The sequence below is a fragment of the Apium graveolens genome, chromosome 1 (genome assembly GCF_009905375.1).
Source record: "Apium graveolens cultivar Ventura chromosome 1, ASM990537v1, whole genome shotgun sequence".
Taxonomy (NCBI): Eukaryota; Viridiplantae; Streptophyta; class Magnoliopsida; order Apiales; family Apiaceae; genus Apium; species Apium graveolens.
The window spans coordinates 23261833-23269894 of NC_133647.1; positions in this window are offsets into that span (position 1 = coordinate 23261833).

Consider the following 8062-nt stretch of genomic DNA (forward strand, 5'->3'; position numbering starts at 1 on the left):
CTATAGAACTTTTTGATAAATCGAATCATTCAACCCAAATATCAATAATTACATTTTGTTTAACTATTTTTAGACAAAATTAATTAATTAAATAAATAAATAATTAACCAAAATAAATTATAAATAATTATGTCAATTCAATTTTTTTGAAAATAATAAAGAAAATAGTTTTCTGGAATTAAAATATTTCAGTTAATTATTTAAAATAATTAATCAAATTAAATTCTGAATTAAAAAATTGAAATTAAAATAAGAATTTTGAATTATTATTAAAATTAAAAACTGCACGAATAGCTTTTCAGAATGAAATTGGGGAAATGAAGATCAAAAGCGGGTCAAGAGACCGGGTTGCCGGGTTGGGAATGGGTCAAGAATCGAGTTGCCAAGAACAACCCAAACCGGATGGAGAATTCTGCAGATTCTTGTGACATCGGGAGTTCCGACAAGCTCCGGTTGCAATCAAAATACACCCGTTCAATCGGGTTTTCGTTTTACAATCATTTCTTGCAAACCCAGGAGTCTAGAAACAACACCCAATATAAACCATGTCCAAAATGACTTCTTCGGCCAAATTGATCAAAAATTCGGCCATAATCCGGTGAACATCGATTATACAAGAAATCAAACCCAAACTCAACAATTAATAGCTTAAAATCATCCTTATAATCATACAAATGTATTCCAATAACTTTAAACATCAAAGAATTAACAAACCAACCGGAAAAATTTAAATTGAAATCAAGAACAATCCTTGAACTCGACATAACGATTCAACAATGAAACATAAAAATTATATACTCCAATAGACTGTAAATCACATCCTAAAACTATTTTAATCATTAAAATAAGCCAAAAATGCTTCAATCAAAAAGTCCCAAATTCAGGTATAAACCCTAAAATTCAAAATTAAAAGTTTACCAATTTGTGATTTGTTTTGATGCCATAATCTGATAGAGCTTTTCATGGGATTCAATTTGGTTACAAATATGACCTCTTTTGCTTTCCATATCAATTCAAAATCATGTTTTTTCTTTTGAAGTGTCCTTGAAACCTTAACCCTAATTTCAAAGATTTTTCATATATTTAGTATATTTTTTATTTTTATATAAATAAATAATAATTAACATTATATTTATAATTTTAAAAATAATATCCTCAAAATTATTTAGGTCCTAATTATATCATTTCATAAAAATAATTAGCCCAAAATTAATAATTAACGGGAAATAATATTTAATCCAGTAAAATATAAAAAATATGCCAAAATTCTCCAAAAATTACGAATAATCCAAAGATGCGAAAATATTGAATATTTGAAAGTCCCACAATTTTATAATAAAATATGATTTTTATAGGCTTTGGAATACCGATAGGGGCCCGGTAAGATCATTTTTCACGAAACGAAACATTTTCTAAATTGACTAGATATTCTGAAAATAAATATAGGAAACTCCATATTACGCAAAATAAAACCAAACATTCCACCCGCGGTATCAGGTATTAAAATTTATTCTCGGTGACATAATATTACATATAAACACATTTAGCATATAATAAGATAGCCGAAAATATCTGAAGTCATACTAAACATATAAAACAACAACATGTCAAATTTATGACCAGCTATAATATTTATTGCAGTAAAAAATATAATATTTTATTTCATACAACATAAAATAGTCATAATTTTCCCAGGTCATAAAGTCTTGGATAATGGATGCTCAGAACATATGACTGAAAATAATTCCCTGCAATCAGAGGTTGAGGAGAAGGTTGACCCAAGTGTTTCTTATGGAGATGGAAACATAGGGAAACTCTGGGATATGACAAATCAAACTTGGGATGTCATCATTGAAAATGAAGCTCTAGTTGCATGACTCAAGCATAATGCGATGAGTGTGAGTCAAATATGTGACAGATGTTACCATGTCCATTTTTATGATGAACATTGTGAGATTTTTAGCAAAACTAGTGGCAATGTTGCAATGATTGGTGTTACATGCTGATTCTCAATGATTAGGAGGAGCTCAGGATCTAACTGTGTTTTGATGTCATCAGTATTTGATGTGTCATCAGGATTTGATGCATCATCAATATCTGTAAAATATCAGCATCTGAAGGCAGTCTATTGTGAAGATTGATTATGTTCCTTATTTTGAGGGATGGAAATCTGTTGCGTTCTGAGTGATAGGACTTTGTATATTCAGTTAAAGATATGTATCATTTTATATTAGTAATTGATAATGTATATCTTAGACTGATTTGTAGAAGCTGTGTATTATATAAACATAGTTTAGGTCATCACATTGTGATTAACTCGAGTATTGTATGACCTAGCAGCTCTCAAGAACATCAGTATTTCTTGAGAGAGTTTGTAACAGTTTTTATCCGAAATATAAAGAACTGTTGTATTTTTATACTTGTTCGAAGCACTTATACAATTGTATCCAACCTCCCTTAAATAATTGTATTACAACTGGGCAACAATTGGTATCAGAGCAAACTGATAAATTTACAATCAAAAGCGATCTAAACATGTCTCTGAACAAGTATGAAAGTATTAAAATCCCCATTCTGAAAAAGGCTGAATATCCTGTATGGAAGATGAAGATGCTCATGCACCTGGAGGCTACAGATCCAGACTACCTCGACGTAATCAATGATGGACCCTACATGCAAACAAAACTATTTCCTGCAACTTCTACCATTGTTGAACACTATCAGTTGAAGGAAAAGAGTGAGTGGACACTAGAAGAGAAAGTTGCTGTGCTGAAAGATGCAAAGGTAAGAAACATTTTGCATAATAGTCTTGATTCTATGATGTCAAATAGGGTTATAGCCTACAAGACTGCCAAGGAGATCTTAGATGCCCTTGAAACTCAATGTCAAGGAACCAAGGCCATCAAGAAGAACAGAAGAGCTGTTCTAATTCAAGAATATGAACATTTTGAGGCCAAACCTGATGAAAGTCTCACCGACATCTATGACAGGTTTCTCACCCTGCTCAACAATCTATCCTTGGTGGGAAAGGTGTATGATCGGGAGGATTCAAATACTAAGTTTCTGAGAGTCTTGAATGAGGAATAGGAGACTCAGACTTCAATCATATGACATCAGTATGATTTAGAAATAATCACCCTAGATGAAGTCTATAGCATGCTAAGAACTCATGATTTGGAAGTTCAGCAAAGAAAAGAGAGGAAAAGCAACAAGGGAAAGTCAGTTGCTTTGAAAATGAATGATAAAGCTTCAAAAGAAAGGTCTGTTGAAGCTGCAAGGAAAAAGAACAATCTGCTAGAATCAGATATTGATGATTCATCATCAATCCTGATGATGATACTGATTCTAAAATTGATGAGAACGTGACAGATTCTGATGTCATGCAAATGGCTACATTTCTAGTTAAGGGCTTCAAGAGGATGCAATTCAGGATGTCTCAGAAGAATAGAAGCTTCAGGAAAAAGTTCACTGAAGGAGAAAGGAAGTCATCTGGAAGAAGAGAAGGGAAGGACTCTAAAGTTGGAAAAGTCGACAGGTCAAAAATCAAGTGCTACAACTATGATGAACCTGGTCATTTTGCTACTGAGTGCAAAAAGAAAAAGCATGACAAAGGGAAGAACAAAGCCTTGATTACGTCAAGAAAGGATTGGATGGACTCCACTGATTTTGAAAATGAAGAAACATGCTATGAACTGATGGCTAGCTTTGATGCTCCTGCTTCCTCTAATTCTAAGGTATCAACTTCTTTCTTCTCTTTTGATACTGAAGATATATCTGAACTAAAATCTATTCTTAAGTCTCTCCATGGAAATTTTAAAAATAAGATTCTAGAGAACAATAGACTGTTAACTGAAAATGAAATCTTAAAATATAGGAATGATCAGTTGGAGTCTGATTTAGTAAATCAGATTAAAATTCAGAAAGAATGTGAGAAAGTTAAACATACAGCAAAGATACTAGAAGCTAAGTATAGTATGTTAGAGAATGAATTAGAAAATGAGAGGAAAACCCTCAAATCCTGGACTGTATCAGGAGAAAAGGTTCATGAGATGATCTCTAAGAAAAACTAGAAAGAATGTCTTGGTTATGTAGATGGAGTTAAGGATGTTGACAATGAAAATAAAACTACCCTTAAGACTCCTGTTAAGTTTATTTCTTCAGAAGCTGATGAACCCAAATCTATTTTTGAAAAGGGTTCAACATCAGCATCCCAAGAAAAGTTAGTAAGTGATAAATCTCAAAGAAAGGAAAATAAGGAAACCATCAAGACTGTTAAGAAAGAAAAGAAAATAGGACTTTTGTCTAAAAGATAATTGAAAATAAAATTATCCGAGGTTACTAAAAAACCTCAAGTTAAAAGTCCTAAAAGAAACAGGAATGGTAAGCAATGTATTTCTAAGGATTCTAATTATAAGTTTTTTCCAATGCTCCTAGAAAAACTTGATTTAATTATGGTAATACTAATCAACTTGCTATTGATTTCAGGAGAAGTAAGAAAATGAAAATTGTTATTCCTGAGTCTGATATTAGGGGCAGATCAATATTTTATAAACCACAAACCCTTATTTTCATTGTGGTAGTAGTTGGCATTCAATTTACACTTGTAGTTCCTATCATAAGCTGTATCACAACTATTATGAACCTTTGCCTAAATTTAATAAAGCTGCTTACATGCTCAATTCTTCTAGTTCTACTCTAAATCTACTTCTGATAAGACAAATCCTGACAAGGGAAAAACTGTCATAAGTATTTCTGAATCACAAAGGCTTAAGTTGTCCAAAAAGAGGGCCCAACAAGTGTGGGTCCTTAAAAATCCTTCTAATTAATTACTCTTCTGACTGCAGGGTAACAAGAAAAATACTCTTGTCTTGGATAGGGGATGTTCAGGACACATGACTGGAAATAAACCCATGATGTCATAATTTGAAAAGAAGGTTGGCCCAGATGTATCTTATGGAGATGGAAATATAGGACACACTCCGGGATATGGAAACCTGATAATTGGAAAGGTAGCAATAGAGAATGTAGCTTTGATGGAAGGTCTGAATCATAATCTTCTAAGCATCAATCAAATCACTAACAGAGGTTATCATGTGGTGTTCTATGACTCTCACTGTGAAGTTGTTCACAACAAGTCAAAGAAGATTTTCTTGATGGGATACAAACATGGAAATATGTATGAAGCAAGACTACATGAAAGTCTTGAGCAAGAAGCTACTTGCCTTATCTCAAAGGCATCAGTAGATGAGAGCTGGAATTGGTAAAAGAAGCTCTCACATCTCAACTTCAATTCAATCAATGAACATGCAAGGAAGGAGCTAGTAAGAGGATTACCAAATATGCTATACTCATCTGATGGTCTTTGTGATGCTTGACAAAAGTCCAAGCAAAGAAGAGTATCTTTCAAAAGTAAAACAGAATTCTCTATCACTGAGACATATCATATGTTACACTTGGATCTCTTTGGACCAGTAAACATTATGTCTATCAACAAGAAAAGGTACACACTTATAATTGTTGATGATTTCACTAGATACACTTGGGTTTATTTTCTACACAAGAAGGATGAAACTCCAGAAATTCTTCTGGATCATATAAGGCAAATTGAGAATGGATCCACCCTCAAAGTGAAAATACTGAGAAGTGATAATGGCACTGAGTTCAAGAACTCAAAAATGGAAGAAGTCTGCAAGTACAAAGGCATACAACAATAATTCTCAAATCATGGCACACTCCAATAAAATGGTGTTGTTGAGAGAAAGAACAGAACTCTGATTGAAGCTGGAAGGACTCTGCTGGAAGAAGCAAAACTACCCACTTACTTCTGGTCTGAAGCAGTAAACATAGCCTGTTATACTCAGAATATCACACTGATAAACAAACATAGTGTTACTCCTTATCAGATGCTAAAAGAAAAGAAGCCTAGTCTCAAACATCTTCATGTATTTGGATGTAAGTGCCTTATTCTGAGAACTCATACTGATCAGCTATGAAAGTTTGAATCAAAAGCTGATGAAGGGATCTTTGTTGGTTACTCACCATCAAGAGCGTACAGGGTTTTCAATCTGAGAACAAATACTATAGTTATCTCCATAAATGTATCTTTTGATGATAAGAAGATTCTAGGTTTTGAAGAAGACTCTCATAAAAGTCTAATCTTTGCATATGAAAATGCACTATTGGAATTTGCATCAAACTCTAATAAACTGTCAATTACTGATGATCCAAATCCTGATACTTCTTCAGATTTTGAAGATGATCATTGTACCACTGAACTTGCACATGTTGAGAGGGAGCAACAACAAGGTTCAACTGATAGTACTAACACTGAAGAATCAACTCAAGGTTCTTCTCAATCTGGCCATTCAGAATCCAATGTTGATTCAATATTAGATGGACATGAGTCGAGTCCCAAAACTTCATCAGGAGATAACAATACTGATTCAGGGGGAGCCTCAAATGCATTTGATGAGACATACAATTCAGGGGGAGCATCTAGCTCCAGAAGGACATTTCCTAGTGCCAGCAATTGGACTAAAGATCATACTTCTGATCTGATCATTGGGAATCCTGATGAAGGTGTAAATACAAGGAGTGCAACTCAAAATGAATGTTTGTATCACAATCTACTTTCAAAATAAGAGCCAAAGAGAGTAGAAGATGCACTCAAGATTGCAGATTGGGTCATAGCCATGCAAGAAGAGTTGAATGAGTTCAAAAAATTGAAATTTGGAAGCTGGTGCCTAGACCTAAAAACAGGTCAATTGTAGGCACAAAGTGGGTCTTCAGAAACAAGACTGATTCTGATGGAACCATTGTCAGAAACAAGGCAAGATTGGTGGCTAAAGGATATTCCCAACAGGAAGGCATTGACTATGATGAAACATTTTCTCCTGTTGCTAGGCTGGAAGCAATCAGAATTTTCTCGGCATATACTGTACACAAGAAATTTATAGTCTTTTAGATGAATGTCAACAGTGCATTTCTCAATGGAGAACTTGTAGAGGAAGTCTATGTTGAACAACCACCAGGTTTGTGGATCCTAAACATCCTGATTATGTTTATAGACTGGATAAAGCACTCTATGGACTAAAGCAAGCACCTAGGGCATGGTACGAGACTCTTGCTCAGTTTCTGCTTAAAAGTGGATTCAAAAGAGGAACAATAGATAAAACTTTATTTTATCTGAATCAAGGTAAAGATCTACTTTTAGTTCAAATTTATGTGGATGATATCATTTTTGGATCAACTAATCAAAAACCGTGTGATAAGTTCTCAAAGTTGATGCAATCAAGATATCAAATAAGCATGATGGGAGAGATGAGTTACTTCTTGGGATTGCAAATTAAATAGAATGATAATGGTATATATATTAATTGGTCAATGTACATAAATAATCTGTTGAAAAGGTTTAATATGCAAGAAAGTGCAACTGCAACTACTCCTATGGCAACTGCTACAAAGCTTGATCCTCATGAAGGTACAGCAGTTGATGTCACAAAGTACAGAGGTATGATTTGTTTTCTTTTATACCTAACAGCTAGTAGGCCATACATTATGTTTGCCACCTGTTTGTGTGCAAGATTTCAGGCAAATCCTAGGGAGCCACATCTTATTACAGTGAAAAGAATCTTCAAATACCTCAAGGGTATTGTATCACTTTGTCTCTGGTATGCAAGGAAAGCTAATTTTGGATTATGTGGATATTCAGACGTTGACTTTACTGGTTGCAAGATAGACAGGAAGAGTACATCTGGGAGCTGTCAGTTTTTAGGAGGCAGATTAGTCTCATGGTTCAGTAAGAAGCAGAAATCCATTTTTACTTCATTTGTTGAGGATAAATATATTGCAGCTGGGAGCTGCTGTGCTCAGTTATTATGGATGAGAAACCAGCTCATGGACTATGGATTATCATTTTCTAAAATTCCTATTTATTGTGATAATCAAAGTGCTATTGCTATGACAGGAAACCCAGTGCAACACTCTCTTACTAAACTTATTGACATTAGACATCACTTTATAAGAGAGCATGTAATGGAAGGAACGATTGAGCTTCATTTTG